Here is a 21,963-nt window from a genome sequence, read left to right as displayed (position 1 = left end):
GTACAAATGGAGAGACTGGGCAAAGCTTGTCGTCTTTGTCTGCACTTTAAATTCAGCTGCTATCTGGAATGTACCAGCTGTTCACTGTATACAAAAAAACTGCTGCCTTCCCCAAACCTGATCCTGGCATTTGCACTGCACAGAGAGAGAACGGGTGAAGCCCGGGCCCCATGTAGGCCCCTGGGGTACGAGAGAGGGGCCCCCGGGAGGACAGTGATGGACAGGAGTGATGGGGAGTGTAGCAACAGGCTGCCAGTTACTTTGTGAATGTCTGCTCTGGTTTTTCCTTTGCACCAGAATGTTAATGTAAGTCAGCCTTCTAAGAGGGGGGTAGCACATTCAAGGAAGTACTTTTAAAGAGAGCATGAGTAAATATAGCCATGAAAAGTGTCATATTTACACACAACACATGTACACACAGTGCTCAGCAGGCACTAGGCTATATGGCCAAAGCTAGCCTCTTGTGAACTGGTCACTGAAAAGCTTGATGGATGATAGCAACTACTTTGAAGTAAAATTCAAAATATAACCTGGTGAACTCTCCTTTAACCTACAAGCTCCAAATCAACATAGTTAATAAGGCTGATCTGGAGCATAATGAATGTCAATATTACCTGGAGATCCACACCCTTGTGCTGTAACAAATAATTATAAACCATTCTGCTTCAGAGTTCAGAAGCAGTTGTTTTGTATTTGTTGCTTTAGAATAATCTATTTCATTTTTGATTTGAATTTGTGCACAGCTCATTTGCATGAGCCAGAGTCTTGCTGTTCATCTGTAGCTCGTGCACTGCAGAGCCCTTAGGTTATAGGCCCTCTTCTCAACCATCTCACTAAATGACTTAACCAAACTAATGAATTAGCCAATTAATCAGAGCAGGAGGCTCTCTTTGCCCTTAAGTGCTCGTTTATAGATGAAGATCGCCCCTTTGACCTCTATTCCTCCAGGGCTGTTTCAAGCAGCTTCACTGCGTAACATTAAATAAATATAATTTCAAGGCCATATTAATTCCTCACACATCCATCCATAACAAATTTTTCACACTTACTGTATTCATTCCAAAGTGTCAATACCAGCATCCTTCCTCTGCAGGCCGTATGTGCGTGAAGCTAGACTCTGCTAGTGTTTGTAGGTGCTCTTAATCCATTTAAACTAAGGTGGCTACCTTCTCTCTCAACCTCCTTATCTTTAGCTGCTGGGGACAAAAATCATTTGAGGAGAAGTGAAATGGCTAAAAATAATGGGGAAATATCAGATGCATCTGTGTGCTTCTCCATTTATTCCCTTAACTCTACGTGAGCGTTATCAGGCCTAACATATCGCAACACAGCGCTTGCCTTTATTTTACTTAGATTTTATTTTGCCCACTCAAACTTTTCATTTACTGACAGATTGAGGCACCCTATTTAACACTTTTATTCATCTGTGCCTGCAGGCAGGGTCGACGTTACAGTCAATAAAAATGGCAGTGCTTTGCGGCACCTCTTTTTTTCCCCATTCCTTTGTGTGCAAAGTGGCAGCCGTGAATTTAATGGAGGGAGAATGTTGTGATTACTTAATGGTTTCCCAGGCAGCCGTGGACTGGAGAATTAAATTCTGCATCTGCTTTCCAAGGCGTTAATCTTCTCTCCTCACATTCCGCCTGTTATGATGTGCACACAAGAGATAATGTTTAAACCGACTAAAGCAGGGTAAACCTATGCAGGCTGTTATTGGCATTATAATTACATAATTAACTTTTTGTTTCTAATCGTTACAGAGGTAATGTTTCTGTTGAGATGGGGGAGGGGCTTAATCTGGAGGACAACCCAATCAAAAATCAATAATCCATAGAATGCCATTACAGTAAGTGTTTAGTTCAGCCGTACAAGAGGGATGAGGACTGTGCAAATTACAGAAAGCTGGTTTAGTCCAATGCTTTTTCCAGGTGTGGCAAATGGTGTCATTTAGAGATGAGCACATTATCTGTGGGCACCGGGGCCGGCAGCTGCAGGAAGCAGCAGAGTATCAGCCTCTGCCAGGTGCATGGCAGGAGAGAGAGAGCCAGACACCACCGTAAATTATTCTTGGCCTCCCAGCACCGCTATTGTTGGGCGATTGACCCAGTCCAAATGAATTCCATTTTGTGCAGGTCCCTCCTTATTTCTAATTTACATTGTGATCATATATGTCTGAAAAATGATATCATAAAAAAGATGAATGTACTAATTACCACTCCTGTTATCTCTCCCCTGCCCGGTGCTCGCCCCTTTGGACTCACTCCTCGCACCATGTAAGTATGTCACTTATTTCATTGTGACAGGCATAATGTATTCACAAAAGTGCCCCATAAATACAGGCTTTCAGGTTGGCCACCTTGCATTCACATCAGTGGCCTCACATGCCATGCCGGCTCAAATGAATGGTGAATTGACAAACATTTCAAGAGCCAAATTACCTCTGGTGTCACTGTGAAATTAGGTTCTTGACCCGGCCTTTGATGCATGCTTATATTTCTACATATTTTCCCCATCGATTTTCATGCATGGCGTCTCAGCATCACCGGGCGAAAAGAGGCTCCCTATGAGAAAGGGGTTAGAGGTATTTTAATACACCTGTGAAATGAGGCTCTACCAGTCATGAATATGCTAAAGTAGAGCTGTCACAGCAGTCAGACTGATATCCTCTCACCTCTGCCAGATGAGCTGAGCACAGGGATAACTGACTTCCACTCGGAGGCATAGAGGGACCCAGCTTATGCTGCCTGCCACTGTCATTTTAACAAATAGGCTTATTAACAGTTCAGGGGCCAAGGACACCAGCAAGGTTATGCAACTCCCCTGACATATATAGGAGAATATGACAGAAATATTGAGTTTGTTGGGTATGTTCAACCTTCATTACCGAGCAGCCTTGTCGAAATGTCTTTTGTGTAGGGTCATCAAAGATATGGCTTTTTCAAGTGCTTATGTCTCCTCACCTTGAGATGAACTCGCTGTTTGCCTGTCAACATCAGATTTTACTTCAGTAATAACTTTGACTTTGAGCAGTAAAGTTTTTACCCAGCTCTGTCTCTGCATCTGGTAGACTCCTTAGCCACACATGCTCCATCATTTGACTTGGCGTTCCATGACATGATGCCTTAGCTCTTGACCCCCTGACCTGATTTTTAAGACAACTATAACCACCCTTTAGAAGCCAACACAACCAGCAATATAATGCTTATTTAGTGAGCTCACAGTTGCTAGCACATATTATGACAAACCAACATAAAAACTGTAGTCGACTTCTTATTCAAGTGACAACTTTAAGGGATAAAACCACTTTATCTCTGACCATATATAGTTGCACCTGCTGACACAAAAAATAACTAATTCAGCCTTAACAAGCACAATGTCTTCCATTTGAAGTCAATAGTAGAAGAGCCATTGCCAAAACTGCACATAAAAAAAAAACACACAAAATGATCTGAAAAATACATTATATTCCTGCAACAAAAAACAAATGCCAAGGCACTCTTCATATCATCATTTTAAAACATTTTAAAAGCATGTGCTGATTTTTCCTATACATAAAGGCCCTCAACAGCCTTCTTTAGGGCTGTTACATATGAGAAATTCAAATTAGCACATGCCTTTAAAATGTTTAAAAATTACTTTTTTAGCCTAAACAATTAAAGTTTTTTAAACTAATAAATGAAAAGTGTCTTGGCTTTTGTTTTTCTTGCAAATTTCTAGCTCCCAGCCATGAAAGAGAACCTTTTTAAAATGTATTTTATTATTATATTCCTTGTAATATGCAACAAGTTTTTACCATTCAAAATATATATTTAATTTTAATTGCATATTACTATTTCATCACTGGACCATCCCATTGGAAGCATTTGAAAAGTACCAAAATGTACTAAGAAGCTGAAAGAAGACCAGAGTTTTGGGGACCCATGCAGGTACACATCTCCAGAGTAAGTTTGCTTGGGGCGTGTGGTGAAGGTTCCACCTCCTGAGTTGATGGGAGTTGTCTGGAGGGCTTGCAGCCACCTGGCCAGAGATGGGAGCAGCTCTGATGAATGCAGCGTGTTTGCAGTGCCGTCAGTGGAATGAGACGTACGAGGGTCGGGATGATGGATGACAGGCAGAGCAGGGGCTGATAAGACATGGTCCATGAATCTGTTCTACATCATCAGCTGCTTTGATCACTGACAGAAGTTCACCAATGGCCCTGTGCATCTGTCCAAACAAACAAAAGCCCTTTCCCTTTCCCATAACAGACCCACATCTAAAATATTCTGCCTCTCAGGTAGTTTTAGTGGGACCAAATGGCACGCATTTGATGTAGTAATCCAGAAAGATAGGAGGAGAGTGGTTAAAAGACAGGAAAGCAGAGAGAGTGTCCCCGTAAGAGTGATATTGGAACCTATGAACCATAGCAGCACTGTTAAAGCCCCTGAAAGGAGTCCTCCTCTGCAGTGACAGATTGGGCAGATAAGAGATGATCCATGAAAGCCGATCGGTGTGTTGACAGCAGGAGAGAGGCCTTGGCCTGTGCGGGCAGGGTGTTTTACTATGACCATCGCAGCTGTCAGAGCAGCCCCAGCTCTGTGCCATGCCACCATCCTGACGTCACAGACTGAGGGCCCACACTGAGGGCCCATGATCACTGCATTCCACTGCTCAACGTTCACAGGCCATCCGCTTGCACAACTTCATCTTGGTTTGAAAATCAGCTGACAGGTGTTGAAGTTAACCTATTTCAGCAATTCCCTGACATATTGACAACGTGTAGAGGAATGCAGGGGTGGAGTGAGTGAAGGGTTTCTGACAGGTAAAGCATAAAAGATTAGACCTGGATTTATGCTGGAGAATCACACTGAGCAGCATTTATGAAGCCTCTTTTACTCTTCTAACACTGTTAGACTAAGGAGATTTAGAGCTAGTCTCAGGATAGACAGACAGAAATATGGACAGCATGGAGAATGAGATCCACTGTGTAAAACAGGAGACTTTCATGTACTTTCCCTGCTGAACACGCGGCCGCACAGCGCCTACTTCTCCAGCCTCCTCAGAAAATTACCCATCCACCAAGGGGACGGAGAAAAAAGAAGTGGGCAGGATTCCCTCAAGGAAATGAGAGGGAGTAATAAGCTTTTTAATTCAGACTAGAAATTATTTTATGCTCAGTAGATACACTCGGGGTCCTTATTGCTATTTAAATGATTATTCTTGCCAAATTATTTTAATCCGTTTTCAGAGGAAAATTTTCCACATCCTCATTTGAACAGCTAAGTGGGGGCATCTTTTAACTTCATGCAGCTAATACAGTAAAATAGTAAGAGGCTTCTTTTATTTTGGTATTCATTCCAAAGGAATTATCTCCATAATGGATATTCTCACATACTAATTCAGTTCATTTAAATTCAAAGCCACATTTTATTGGCTTACGATTAAATAATTTGCTTGCCTTGGCATTTAAGTTAAGCACTTCATCAAAACAAAATGAAAGGGGTGGCTAATTTCTTTTGAGTCATAACAGTCTTTGTTTCTAAATTGACTGTAAACGGTGAGTTTGAGGAAGGACGTCCAGTGTTGAGCTATCTCTCTCCATGTTATCATTCAAAGCAGTGTATCTGTATGAGATAAGAGCTGTGGGTGTGTACGTCACAGCTCTGACCTTGGTGAGAGAACTGATGGCTTTGGTCTTTTTGGCTTTTTGATCTTGTATCTCTGACAGTCATGTCTGACCCCTGTCCATGTCCAAACCCAATCTGTGCGTCTTCTCCCTTCTCATCTCCCTCCCTGCTCCTCAGTCTATCACCGAGGTCTTTCTATTCACGTTTAAAGAGGAAGCAAATACATGAAAAGATTTGTGACCTTTTAATGAAAATGTCAGTATTGGGGTAGATGTAGGGCATCCCAAAGAACGGCCTTTTCACTGCACTGACACTACATATTCCATGACAAGTTTGAAATGTCTCTTTCTAATATCTAGAGACATGTTGATATGGCTTTAGGAAAAAGAAATTACCTACGCTGTGTAATAGATTAAATACAGCTTTTCACACTTTATACCTTGCAGTTTGTTTATTAAGTTTTTATTAACATTATGTTATTAGTATTATGTTGTTATGTTAGTATATCATAGTTTTTAGTTCCCTTGCTAACATAGCATGCCTGAAAACTATAAGTGTCAATCAGAATTATCCTGTTAAAAACAAAATACAGATGCTCTGTTTTGCCTAAAGAGAAGGAAGACATACAGTATTTCAGTATTTCTTATTCAGCTTTTAATCAGCGTCAGCTCAGTGCCTGCTTTTTGGAGATATTATTGCATAATCTGGAATGCAATGCAATAATGTGATAATAATACCTCACCTGCATGTCTACATTTAGATAGAAATGTTTAATAGCATCCTGTGGAACATTCCATGCAACGTTTCTTCGTGCCAATGAGCACATGGTCAGTCCCTTAACCAGAAAAGCAGTGAACCTTTAAATACTGTTTTATATGGTGCACAAAGATGATTCTTTTCCCTTATTTTCTGTTTGATGGACATTTGCATGAAAAGTCTTGGTCCCAGATCACTTTGATGTCTTTGTCGTAAGTGCCACGTTCTTACAAACTGACTTGGAGATCATCCAACAGAAGAGAAGACATGACTGTTATCTGTACTTTTTTTGTCTCATTTTGTCTGGTGTCTTTGTTTTTCGGAGCAGCGAGGAGACGTCAAGGCGAAGGTGTGCTGTAAGTTTCTGACAAAGTGACGCCCGTCTTTGTTTGATGCTTGCCAGATAAAAGCCTCACTGCGGGGCATGCTAATTTGAAGTCCACTGCAGTGATGATAGCTGTGCATGATTACCCCACTATGGAACTCCTATTAATCACATCACTCTGATTAGTCTAATTTGATTTGACACCGCTTTGTCTCCCCTCTAGCTCACTTTCTTCCCTTCCCTCTTCTTCTTCATCCCATCGCCATCATTGCCATCATTGTGACGCGGGCCAATAAAACTGTCAAGTGGGGTGACGGCTCTCTGCAGTAAGTGGATGACATTTAAAAGACTAGGACGTGACTGACAGTGTACTCACAGAGGGAGGGAACAAGGGTGCAAGGGAGGGCGGGAGGAGAGGAGACAGGAAGACAGTGAAGATGAGGGAGAGGAGGAAGTGGCTGTGTTAATACTTACAAATGACTAATGTCTCCCGCAGCAGGTGCCATGGTTGGACAAACTGGATAAATATTGGGATTCCTCTGAGCACAGCGGCGTGCAAAGTCAAACTGTTTGTGTGACAGCCCCGAACAAGTTGCCGGCTTCTTGTATTAAAGTGCCTGTGACAGGTTAGACTAATTTCACTAAACATAAATAACATGTGTATATTAAAGATTTAAAGGTGAAGTGGTGAGAGGTAATTCCATAACTGTAACCTAACCACCATAATATTAACAAAAACTTGTCTAAATTGCACAGTAAGTTATGATTAGATTTATACAAATGGATGGCAACCCAAATTTTGTTCAATAAATGTTTAATCAGAAAAATGTGTACTCTGTTGTTCCTTGCTCATGATTTGTCCGTGCAAAACATGAAAACCTATCATCTGCACTTTCTACATCTGTCTGCACTCCTAATTGTCCAGTGCTTGGATAAATATTTACTGTATGTGTCAACTGAATTTTGCCCAGCCCCTGTCTGTTGTGTTTGCTTTGCTCACCTAAATTGAGAGTTTTGAAGTTAGATCATAAGTACCATTGCTATACAGTAGGCCTATGCCTAGTGTGGAAAAACAACATTGTTACATACACATTTAGTCAGTCAAAACAGTGTCTAGGGTTGTTAAATAAAATAATACACCATCTGAGCAAATGATGCACTTACTACAACATGTACAACAATTCAAAATACTGCTGAATGTTATCCCCTTATTAAGGTGCTGTCTTCTGTCACAGCTAAACCAAAGAATCAGCACAAGGTAGTGCTAAGCTAAGCAAAGTGTATCTTAGGTTAGTTAATTTACAATAAACAACTCTAGAACAAATTGCAATCCATTCCTTTAATGTCCACATTGTAATATTTACTTAGTCTTTACATTTCATTGTTTGGTATGAATCTGTACTGGTCTTTTTATAACTTTTTGTTAGGCAATCTTGGTGAAACACTTACCAGCATTGCAAGCCTAACCTGGTTTATTTTTCAAACTGCAGTTACAGGCATGTTACTGGTTTGTGTCTGGATATCTGAGCACAGTGTCTATGGTTACATGGATGAAAGTTTGTTTTAATTGTGAATTTCCTACAGTAACCAGCCTTTGCTTCATGGAGTCCCCACTTCCTGTATATTCATTAAATTTTAGATCTTGCACTATAAATATAATACTGTCATTCACAAATGATTTATTGCTCATTTCCTGACAGAGCTTTAAGCCATGCTCGCCCAGACTTTTTGAGGTGAGCCTTTGAGAAAGGTTGTGCGTCATTAACATTTTATTTCTGGCCCGTGGACGAGACAACACCACTGCAAATCCTCTCTCAGGACAATGGGTCTGGCAGCCATTTTGTACCCTCTCAGTGGGGTCCCAGCTCTCCGTAGAGGACAGGAAGCTCCTCCAGCTGACCTGCTGCCTTACTGCATATACAGTCACAGGAAGTTCTTCTCGTAGTCCAACCTTGTAAAATAAATTCACCTCTCTTGTACTCTTGTATTGCTGCCTCTACACAATGTTTCACATCAATCTACTTGGACAATGTCCATAGATTTAAGAGTTTATTTGGACATGGTATTGTTTATTTGGATATATATATATATATATATATATATATATATATATATATATATATATATATATATATATATATATATATATATATATATATATATATATATATATATATATATATATACACACACACATACACACATATACATATATACATACATACATACATATATATATATATATATATATATATATATATATATATATATATATATATATATATATATATATATATATATATATATATATATATATATATATATATATATATATATATATATATATATATATATATATAATACATTTTTAAAATAAAAAAAACTATATGATATCATATCATAAATGTCAAACAAACAGACACAGGCACTGTTCTCCAGAGGCTTTAAATTCACACACAGGGATTCAAACAGCCAGCCAGACTGGTCCATTTGGCTTGCAGATGGCACTCCTGGTAAAGTATGGTGTAATTGGTGCACAACCATGGCACTGTGTGGCCTAGCAGCCAGGGGCAACACATTTCCTGGACATAGGGCAGGAAAATGTTGGCTCGCCATTGGTTTGTGAAAGAACCAAGGACCGCAGTGATAACGCCATATGTTACGTTAAGCTATATTGTCTATATGTCTTTGTACACTTAGCTGCAGGGTCACATGTCTGTGTGTGCCATGTGTTATCGCTATTATGGATGAGTGCTGACAGCCGGTGCAATGGCCACAGACAGAGGGCTTGTACTTGTTGTGTTAACACTGGCAGGACACAATAATCTGCTGCTTGTAAAGCAGGTATCGTTCTGACAAAACCATTATTGTCTCCTCATGGTAATGAGGGCCGGGGAGGGACTGGGAAATAGATTTAGAGGAGGCAGTGCTGGACCATGGCCTGCCCAAGAGGGTGAGCCAGGGCTGGGGGCAGCGGAGAGGGGCAGAGGAGCACAGCATTAGGTTTGTTCTCTTGCATCACTGAGCACTGGAGAGTTGTCTTAAACTGCCACAATACAAATTAGCCAGGCCAAAGAATGAAAGCCACAGAAGGAGGGGGAAAACAGATGACAAGCTGAAAGATTTAAATCAAACATACAATAGCCTTCTATGCCCCCCCCCCTTTTTCTCTGCCCACATCTCCTCCATGCAGGAGATCAGGCTGAATGAAAAGACAGAGAAATAAAAAGAAAGCAGGGAGTGATGTTAGTGTCCTCTAATGAAACAAGCAAAGATTCAAGTCAATAGAGCAATTCATTAACAAATCAAAGTCCCAAGGGCCTGGCTGGCAGCATGGCTGTGTTTGTGAAAGGCCTCCTTCAGAATGAATACCCATATGCCGGAGGTCAGGGTGACACCCCACTCTACACTGTTTACCATTCAGCATACACACACATGGCCGTTAGGGTCACCACTCACTAACATGTCCGCTGTGCACACACACCAATTTCCATATGGTCCATAAAAACAGATATGTCGTTAGTCCTCCCTGGCTTCCCACGCCTATGTCTCTTGAGCTTATAGACGCGGGTTTGTCTCTAGATTGCACCTTCTGGCGAGTTGGGGCTGTTGGACCCCTAACTACATCTGCAATGCCATTAACTAAAACATGTAAAATTTTATTGTTAATACCCCACTTTCCATAAGCTTCTTCGTGGGTCACTCCTCTCCTTACTGCACCTTTTTAAAGCTTTCAGAATATGTACACACAAATGCACTAATGCTGCTTAATAAGAACGTGAAGGCAGTACTGATGGCCGCCACAGAGAGTGAAGCCCATTGAGACAGTGGTGACCTGCTGAAGAGGATTCCAGTCCAAGGGCACTTCACATGACTCTTTCAAATGCACACAAATAAAGCCCTTTATGGCCTGAAAGTGGCCCCACAGAATGGGCGCTACAGAGCCCCCTGAAAGGCCCAACACGATTGTCATGGATATTACACGACGCAAGCAACAACGGCCCGAGTAGACAAGTGTTGGTCCTGAACAAAACTGGAGCAGACTTTTCCATGAGGCTGGCCAGGGAATGTTGACAGGCTGTTGAATGGTCTGTTTAACCCTTTGAAAGTGAAAAGGGGCTCCATGAAACAAATGCATTCTGATAGACTTTGTATGCACTGGGACACAAAAAGTACACTAAGCCCCCGCCATGGAAGCAGGCAGAAGGCAGGAGACGAAAATAAGATTGGAAAGGTGGGAATGTGTTTGCGCCAGATTCCATCAGCCCAACTCTTCTACTTTCTGGCATCAGCGCCTCTCTTTTGAGTGCGACAGAGATGATTTAAGCCTTGACTGGGCTCTAGCATCCATTTTGACTGAACCCATTTAGAGTTTGAGACAGACGGTTTGTTCACAACATTATGCTCCTGTTTGATGGAGAATGTCAAGCCTGAAGAGAATTCTATTTCTCCACCTGATGTATATTTGTTCCGTTACCCAAAACCTTATCACCACTCACAAGGAAAACATAGTTGAATGAGCTACCACATGATTACTCATTGTGAGTGCAGTGTATGCACAAAGGATGCAAATGCATTAATTCTGAACAGGAACTGAGCTTTATATGCAAATATTTCATAAAAAAAACCAACAATAAATCTGGTAACTAGAATGAAAAAATAGTTAACTTTTAGTACGCTCGTCACTTCACTTTGATAGTGGTGCTATTTTGAAATTGGGTCGAGTGACAGTTTAGAGACTTTAATTGCAAAACTGCTCAGCATTGCTAATTGTTTCACGGGTGAATGGAGTAAGGCTTTGGCAGGTGGACTCTCTCAGTGGGATGAGTGAATGTTGGCCACTACACGGCAATCTGCTGCAGCAAAGATGGACACTATAAATTTGGAGATTGAAATCAAATAGAAAATAAATGAGTTTCAGTTAGTACAACATAAAACCTGGTGTGGTATTCTGCTTTTGACGTGAGAGTAGGATTTTGGCCCATGATGCATACAAAATGTGCCACTTATATGTAAGTTGTGCATGTTCAAAATGTCTACATACCAAAACTCAACATGAGCTCTTCTAGCAAACCACTACGGCTAAACTGTCACCTTGCAGACTCTCACATCGCCTTCTCACAGAGCAAAAAACTTCTCCTGCAGGGCTGCTGCATGCTGACGGTAATCCTGAACTTTGGAAACTGCAAGGGGGAAAGAGAAATGTGCTTAGTTCAGCTCCTTCTTGTCACTGGGTGTAGTGTGAGTGGGAGCAGACATGGCTGCCATTGTAGGAATGTTCTGTGTTGCTGTGTTTGTGTCAGGAAGGCTTTCTGCACTGAGCATAGTGACAGTGAGGACGTGTGAGGTGCATTGAGATGTCCTCGTTTTAGGAATACTGCCATCGCCACCATGAGACCAGCCAATTATGCCTCCAGCATGCAAATGTCTCACAGAGAGAGATGGACAGAAACAGAGAAAAAGAAGAGGAAGCTCGAAAGTGCACTAAGGCAAAGACACAATGGGATGTGAGAAAGATCTGGATGTGCCCCACTCAGGCAAAGTCTGTTGTTTAATTGCCATGTTTACCCAGTGACTACATCCAATGTCATTAGCACACAGTGTTGTGTCATTTGTGCTGTCAGACCACCATGGGGTCATTATTGCTGGACTGGCTTGAGTGGTGAAAATTGACATATTTTATGTGGGAAATCCTTACACACTTGGTGGAGTTGTTTTCTGTCTGCTTTCAAACAGCCATGGGGCCAATTAATTTTTGACCAGTCCACATCCCAAGGACTGCTGTTGCTTTTAATGGTCTGGTTAGCTTTGGCTCATGTGTCACTGTGTATTTGATGAGACCGCTAACGGTAGTACTTTAACACAGATAGAAGTAAAAATGACACATTGTATGCTGTAATTAAACAGGAGATGCTAAATTAAATATGTAGTGGATTTAAAAACACATTTGGAAATAATAATTATAAACACAGAATATATGATTTTTTCAGCATTGTTTATTTTGTTTTGCTGAGTCACTTTTCTTATAAAAGTAGTGTGGAGTGTGGTATAGATTATATTTCTGCCTCGCTGTTTTATACCTGCAACAGTACTTGGCAGTTAACAGACCCAATACCTTTATGTATTACTGGACTGTTGAAGTACTGCAAACCTTTTACATGTCCATGTGATGAGGTATACATTATTATTAAATTATACTAAGTCCAGCAGTGCTACACTACAATGTGCACACAGTAAACAGAGAAGGTTGATGAAGCCTTCTGAATCCCTGACTGCCTGGTCAATACAGGTGGCACATTTACAGCAAACAGACTTAATTATGCCCCTGGTAACAAAGCTTTGTCCTTACAGCGCCTGACCCTGCTGTTGACAAAGGCCGTCGCAGCATTCTAATCAGGAAACAAAATGCTGCCGAGCGCCCAAAGCACTGGAGCTGGATCATTAGCCAAGCACCTCCTCAGATACTGGGAACACAGGGACTACATCCATGACATAAAGCCCAATGCCATCAGGCAGACAGGGCCAGCATCACGCCCGGGACACTAGGGTCCAGCCCAGAGGAGCAGGGTGGGGTGAGGCCACGCGGCTGATAGACAGACAGACATAGCGACAGCAGCGTTGCCCTGCCTGACTGTCCCACCAGGACTGGGCTTAACAAGGGGGCTGACAGGCTGCAGCTGGGCCCTGCCTAATGAAGGCGGGAACATTAGCGGGGGCGCTACGTCTATCTCATTAAAAGACATGAGCCCACCTTGATTTCCACACATGCTGGCCACTCATGTGACAGCTCTGCGTGCAAGCACCCAATGATGTGAACGCAGTGCATGGGCTAAGGCGGGCAGGTGACAGGGGGACTTTTGACATTACAGTGCGGGAAGGACGGGGTCAAATGTAAGGGTGACCCCTGTCTAGCACACTGTGATGACCTCGTTAGGGGCCTCTGACTAAAGGAGGGTGTCACCACTGTCACAGAATATACAGGTTAGCTCAGTGTCTCAAAGCTGAAACAGACACCTCCTCTATAGAATAACTCTAATGCTGACACAGGAACAGTCACTAATGAGCATCAAAGAGTCTGTCCTTCAACTCATAATGAGGACAGGTGATGGCACTATCACAGAACAACAGGCTCTATTACACAGGTTGGACACTATAGGGCACATTCATATAGAAACAATAAGAACTAATTGTAATCCTTGTAATTACCTTGACAGTCCTTTGTAGATCTAAAAAAAAATACTGTAACATGTACATACCTAGTTGCAGTTGATTTAAAGTCCTACACAGTGACACCAAGTCATGTCAATGTATGGAACTATGGAGCAGCCTATTTTTGTTTCAATCCTAACACTTAATTGAATGTTGTTGTTGTTTTTTGTTGTTTTTTTCTTTCAAAACAGCAGATGCCAGATCTGATATTGACATGATGACATTAGAACATTAAAACAGTAAAAACATAGTGAAAACTGTTAAAGAACCTGTCATAAAATAAGTCCATCTTGGTTTTGTATATATTTGAAACGCTTCCATAGCACCATACACAGCCCCAGACACAAGCTCATATATCCAGTTCCGCCAGCTTTCTGCGTGGGTCTCTAGAGCTGGGTTTAAGCGGACGATGAATGGTGTGATGAAGTGCGGGTCACATGTCTGTTTGATCCAGTGATAATGAGGGGGCTGAAGAAATAATCTATCAGCAATAATCCCTGACTCAGGAGACACCTCGCTGCGGCGCGCATGCACATAGATGACAGATGCACGCAGCCGTATCCCCTATAACACACACACTCTCATCACCATATTCAGTAGGACTTCATTACCACTATAATGTGTAGCTAGGGAGCTCACAACCAAAATGACCAATTATTCAGCTTCAAGTATATCACTCTTTATACACTCCTTGGGATTTTATTAGCATACGATAGCAGGGTCAGTGTAAACCAGGAGTTAGACAGGCCCGGCTGATAACATTGGTTATTGTTTAGAACGATGCAGGAGGAAACAGTGCACCTTTGGGAGCATTCTGTATTGCAGTTGAAAAGCGTACACAGGAGAGGTTATCTAGGAAAAATGATGCCAGACTATACATGGATAAATCATTTATTATGTGTACCATAACATTTCCCCCTCTGCTTTAGTCACGCTGAAAAAGGTAGGATCCAATTTCTTGCTCAAGCTCCTGTAAAGATAATCATGTATCCATTTACATCCCCCATAAGGAATATGGAGATGAGACAGCAGGGGGCTCACATTTATACACATACAATATAGCATGAGACTAGAAGGGCTATGCCGGGGATGTGTTTGCCCTGCTATACTGCCACAATCAAACTATCACACATAGTTTAGGTTTAGATTAGAAGCTGTCAGGGCTTTTTTGTTTCAGCCACTGTTGTCAAATGAAAGGCAGGGGCGAAGCGAATGAACAAAACAACATCCTAATGATTGTTTATACACTGGAAACATGAAGCAATTTTGGCTGATTATGGGGACAATGTCTGCCAGTGACGCCATTGTTAGTGTACAGGCCAAAGGGAAAAAAATGACTGATTGAGAACAAAGGCGAGACAGCTGAACCCATCATCTTTTATTCATTACATAAATGACATTTTAACAAGAGAAAATTCCTCATTATTGCTTCATTATACTGTATTAGATCTGTGAATAGTGGATTGATAGAATGATAGTGCTTTTATGAATATCAATTCTGTATGTTGAGACAGGGGCCTTGTTAAGACTTCAGACAAGGTCAAATATATATGTTATGACAATACATGACAAAAGAAGTAACAGGACAGAGGGGGAAATGAACATAATGTTTAAATGACAAATGTCACTGGCTCTGAAGTACAAAGTGAAGATCAAGCCTTTTTAATGAAATACATTTAGATTTTGTGTTTGCAATATGCTCCTTCCTATCAAAAGGCAATTTGAGCTGAAAAAGCATTACATCATAGAATAAGCATTAAACATTTAACCAGAAATGTATATGGAATATTTCTTTAAAAATATTCTCACAGCATCAAATAATAATAATAATAATAATAATAATAATAATAATAATAATAATAATAATAATAATAATAATAATAATAAATGTCTGATCTAACTCTATATAATAAATTATTGTCACCCTTTTGGCTTTATCCGTGCATTCTGAAGTCTGAATAGTTTATATAAACAGATCTTGTGGTGGGGTATCGTAAATGTCTGAATACACAATGAGGTATGAATGAAATATACAGCGGTGTTGTCCTCCATTCGGAGAAGTCATGGCTCTCACTTGAGGAGGAAAGTGAGGAGGTTGACCTTTCTGCTCTGGAGCCTTGCACACATATAGTACTGGTACGTGCACCTGCGCACACAACCACAAGTGCACAGCACCTCTCCTCAACCTGCACTTTTTCTCCTTCCGCACATATCCCAGCTCAACTCTGGAGGTGTTACGTGAAATAATTACTGGTGGCCTCTCCCTGTCCCTGGTGGCCGCTGCTTGTGTGCGAGATGAGACAACTCTAGGTCACATCGGTGGGTCTATGGTGGAAGGAAGCAGGAGCAGGAGCTGGGGGTGTGGAAGATCTGAGCGTGCCCTCCTATGGCCCTGGCAACAGCTCTTAATTAACCACCCAGGTATTCCTGCGCCTCACGGCCCACTGCCCGACTGGCCATATGGCTGGAGCCACGCCATGGCCATAATTGCCAGGGGAAACACTGCATCAAAAAGAGCTCAGCCAACATAAAGCTTGTGTAAATTATTTTTAATGGTTCCCTTCTGGCAGGAGCACGTGTTTGTCTTCTTAAAAAAAGGCAGCCCATGCGATTTATTTGCCCTTGACCCCTCTTTTAAATGCACTTGCTCCCTGTCACTCCAGCTGACCTGTCTACCTGATCCGTACTGCTGGAAAACACATTCAGACACGCCAAGATATTATCAGCAATTACAGTTCTCTTCCTGTTACTTTAGTGACTGCCTGAAACAATACAAACTTTAATGGCCAATTTACACTACAATAGTCTAATCATTTACTCCATAATCATATGTAAGTTCAGTAGGCATAATATGACAGGATACTCATTTGTGCTAGTTCTAAGCACCAATAAATACTTGCATCAGGTGCAGTATCTGGCTTGAAAAATAAAACAAAACCAATATTCATTCCAGACTGTAATTACAAACAACAGAATATGACTTATTATTTGGCCTTGCACTGTTTAATTGTCTAATCTGTTGTGCTAATGGCTTCATGTCAGTTAGTAAAAAAGCTCAAATTGTTCCAAAATTGGTTCCATACTTGTCCTTCCTTCCACTCCTCATCCAAAGGTACTTCCTCGCCTGCTCCCTTCCTCGCTTGTGTCTGTTTCAGTTTGGATTGTTAATCGTCCCAGGAGGGGTCCCACCGCCCGTGTTATTTTTGACCATCTTCCATGTACGAGGATGTTGTTGGGAAAAAAATATGAGGAAGGGGGGGTATGGGTCTTTTGAGGGTATTGAAATGGTTGGCTTTCTCCCTTTTTCTGTGACCATTCACAATATGTCAGGAACACAGGACATTTCCATATCCCTGCTCCCCCCGAATGTAAGTCTCACGCCAGGCCAATGGTGAGTTGTTTTTTTAAGGAAGTAGCAAGCAATCTGGTCAGGGCGACCTCACATCTGCCCCGCTAATAAGAAGGCTGGCCTCCTCCCAAACCGGCCTCCATAAACACTGCCGTTAGCCACACAGGTCACGTCCTCCAAGGATCCAGCTACACAATCTACACACACTTTGCATGCACTTTCAGGGCTGCAGGTTAAATCAGAGCTTTTGAATGGACTCCTGTGCTCACTTAAATACATTCAATACATGATTTAGATTGTTGTCTTTATTAGCTATTATTACTATCATTATTAATAAACAGTTACGGTATAGTAGTACAATAGGGATAAAAGTCAAATTTTTTCAGAGAGATAGAATTTTGAGAATACTTTTGAGATAAACTAAGTAAAATCAGTGCACCATTCATTTAATTGATTTTCAATTTGAAAAAAAGTGTTTGTTTAGATCAGGGGTCATCAAACTAAGACCCGCAGGCCGACTCCGGCCCCACAGCCCCTCTGTCCCCTACCACTTAAACTGGCTCTATGAGGCAATCCTCAAAACTTGTCGTGACCTATTTTTTAAAATAACTTTTTGGCAAATATTAACACATATGCATCTTGTGTTGTTGTGTTTTTTTCAAAATGAAATGGTATTTATATCAAGTATTCATATTTAGATTAAATAATTATATGACTTATTTACATTTTCCACACAATTTTCATCACCTGACAATCTTGAAATCAAACAGTGACAGTCAAAGCACGTGCAGAGTACCGTAGTTCAGTTAAAGACAGCAAAATGGTGAGTGTTAAAGTATGAAAACTTGACAGAAAGTGCCAAGTTTTCAAAGAACAGTGGACAACTGATTATTTTTTGTTCAGTGTAATTACTGTGTTTGTCGGATATGTAAAGAAAGTGTGGAGGTCGACCCGACCCTGGTCCCCTGTCATAGTCAGGAGCGATAATGTGGCCCCCAGAGTAAAAAGTTTAGTGACCCCTGGTTTACATGATGTGCACATGTAGCCATATAGCCATTCAATGAATAATTAAAGGTGCATTACATAACTTTTCAAGTGAATGTCTGTCTGTCAGGTGGACAGGTATGTCCATGCACACAAGCAGCTGAGGCCAATTCAAAGATCAGATCCCCGGAAAGGTGTCCCTGCATACAGTAAGAATGGATTGTTTTTCGTATTTGTGAGCCACAGAAAAAAGAGGATAAATGCAGGTAGATATGTTTAATGCCATATTGTGGCACATTTCAAGACATGACAAAAATGTATGCAGCGTCCTTGTCATAAACAGTGTCTTTTACTTTTAAAGGTCCTACATTACGCAAATTGACTCTTGTCAGCTTTAAGTCATGTTATAAAGTTTAAATAAAGTACAGCTAGAATTGTATGTTTTGTCTGTTTAAAGACAAAGCGTAGTACTTCCTGTACTGCCACATGACATCACAAGATGCAACAGAGTGCTCTCCATTTTAGAGAAGAACTCAGCCTAAATTTGCAGGGATTGTGTGTTAAACGTATGAATGAAACAGAACACAACTTTAGGTATGTTTGCGATGAGAAAACAACATTATAAAATAGATCAGAAAATAGCATAATATGCACCCTTTAATTGACTGTATTCCTTGATTGCAATATTATCTTTTCCAATCTAGTTATATATGCATTTTTTGTTGCAAGGTTGTGAGAGTAAACCTTCAAAGTGCTTATGTGGACAAAATATGCACACTCTACACATACACCAGCAAAACTTACTGAAGTAATAGCCTGTGTTCTTACCCAACTGTCTTATTTGCTTACACACCATAAACCTCAGGAAATAATAACAATAAAGCAGTCACAAACAAAGCCAGGCCTTAGCCACTCCTTAGACAAAACTCCAACTTAATGACTTGGTTGATGCCTGGTACCACACGGGGTGCACTTGAGTGGAAATGAAAGCGTAATTGCCACCATAGATTCTACACACACTGAAAATAATACAAGAACGCACTCAGGCATTTAACCACACCATCAGCTCACCCTACTGACGACATCCGAGTTATTACCCGAATAGATTTTTATAGTGTTTTCTGCGACCTGCGTTGGATGAATCACGCTATCAGCCATGCCGTAGCCAAACAGACCCCGCATATTAACTCAATGCAAAGCTCTGTTAATGTACTAGCTATTCTGAAAGGGCTCCAAAATGGCTGATTGGTGGTTATTGCACTCGGGACAATGAGAGGGGGCGACAAAGGCAGCGCGGCTCACAGCTTTAATGAGGCCTACATAGTGAGACATGGAATGAGATATCCACAGTTCTAGCGGCTAATCTAAAATGCCCTAAAACAGCAGGTCCATAAATTAAGCACAAGACGCACATGTCTGAAGCTGGGAACACTTTGTAGAGCAGCCTTTTATGCTGTCACTCCGACTTCCACTTACTTCAAGTTATATGCTTCTGCGTACTGGCTGCTCACTCCAAAGATAAGAAATCAACAACTATAGATCCACGGATCTTAAATGTAAATAAACACATTTGACATTTTACTTAAGATCATGTTTCATAAAAATGTCAGGCCTTTCTAAGAGGCTCTGAATAGTGTTGTGTTTTCCTTTATCCAAATGTATACATACAGAGGTGAAAACATAGTTTAAGGACAGATTGTTTTTATTTTTTTATGGCTCATATCAAATATATTAGATACCAGAGAAGCTGATAAACTCTGCCAATATTTATGGGCCAATTTTAATCAGTGTAATCACATTTGGTGCAGGGCCTTTTTTGCACTTAATGTTCAAATATATCTTTTCTTTAAACTGATGGTTGGCCAAAAAATAAATACCAGCTTATGCGTGAGCTCAAGGCCAATAGCTAACACACTAAAAAGTGTAAATGTTGGCCCGTTATAGGACCAGCCAATAAATCCATTTCTCTTGACAAAAATGAAGTTCTTTAACTGAGTTTTGAAGCTTTTAAAACTCAAATGGAAGCCATTTCTATTATTGTTTACACATTTGCCTAATATGACCAAACTATGTTTTTGTTGTAAGCTGATTATGGATTTGGAAGAGAACATTCTATGCAAGAATGTCTCAGTTACACTATACTATATAAGGTATGACAGCTCATACTTTCCTTTGAAAATAACTCCAAGTCGTGGCTGGGTGATGACAGTCAGTATAATGACAAGTTTAAAATCTTAACCTTGACACTATTGCAGCCTCAGAGACAGACTCAATTAAATGTGTACTGTCAAAATTCAACACATTGTCTTACTAAACCCACAAGATGTATTTTCAACAAATTACTGGAGACAGACACTCATTTTCTTTTCCCACGCCTTTTTTAAACACAATAGCTTGGAAAGTAAAGTTGTCAAAATTGCTGTTTGTGATGAAGCTGTAAACAGAAATTACTGAAATTTGATGTCGGTTTAATTTTCCCAATTGCTAGTTTATTATTGTTCCACCTTGTGTGGTAAGAATCATGTTGAAAACAAAAATAGTCCAAAAACTTTACACGTATGCACAATTACTCAGGCGGCCATGACACCCTTGTGATTGCTAATTAGTCCCTAAATCGACTAGTTCCTTCTCAGTGAAAAAACTTGAGAATTTTTAAGCATGAAATTACTTAATTTCTCTATCTATTTGCTATTTCTTTTCTCAATTTGCCCTCACCACTAGGATAAAAAATGTTTTTTTATTTTTTATTTTATTGAATTGGTTGTTTTAAAGTGAAGAATATTGTCTAAAATATGGCTAAAAAAGAACAGAAACTTGCAGTGTAATATATCATCTGGTTATCATTACATTTTTTCATCCACCCCTATGGTTTAAATCTAATAACTATGTATTCATGCAGCTTCATGTGCAAGAATAGAGCTTGAGTGTAAGAACTACCCAGACACTCCCATCATACATAAAGTCTGGCCTAATTAAGAAATGTGCTGAAGGGTCAACAGCTTTGAAAAGTAGTCTGCTGACCTTCTCCTGACAATACAAGAGCTACAGATGAAGAGTGAGGCGGCTCTGCTTTGAGAATGGGACTAGTTCTGTCAGGGGAAGAAGACACATCCATAACGAGCACAATCAAGAGGCACTCGAGGCAGACGACAGTGAGATCCTCTTCTAATTGGTTTCATTACAGCTCTTTTAAAGACCAACTCACAGATAAACCAAGGTGCTGTCTGTCTTATCATGGCACTTTAGTTAAGTTATATTCAGGCCATCTCAAACCTCTAGAACAGACAATGGATGGATGTTCATTGTTTTAGCATAGTTCACACCATATTATGTCAAAATGGAACACTAACGATGTCATCATTTTATATTTAGTTTATCTATGTAGTTTATTTCTTTTAAGTTTTGTCTTAAGACCGACTTTTATTATCTGGCTTATAACGCAGTGTGAGTTGTGTGGTCCTATGTGCCTTTTATTTCTTTTTATGTGTTTTAGATTTTTATTTATTGGTATTTAAGCTCTTATTTGATTTGACTAGTTTTATTGTCTTAAAGGTGCATTGTGTAACTTTTCTGATGGAAGGTCCATCACCGGCTTGTTTCTTTGGATATATGTCTACTCACAGTATGACATTAAACAGCTTTACCTTACATTTTTTCAATTACAGGTGGTTTTAAAGCTCAAAATTTTAAGTTTGATCTCCATGAATACAGAAAGGTTTAATGTCATATCGTGA

Source organism: Boleophthalmus pectinirostris, unplaced genomic scaffold, assembly GCF_026225935.1.
Source record: "Boleophthalmus pectinirostris isolate CB_2022bp ecotype Guang Dong unplaced genomic scaffold, ASM2622593v1 HiC_scaffold_19, whole genome shotgun sequence".
Classification (NCBI taxonomy): Eukaryota; Metazoa; Chordata; class Actinopteri; order Gobiiformes; family Gobiidae; genus Boleophthalmus; species Boleophthalmus pectinirostris.
The sequence above is the reverse complement of the archived record's forward strand: the minus strand, read 5'-3'. Positions refer to the sequence as shown.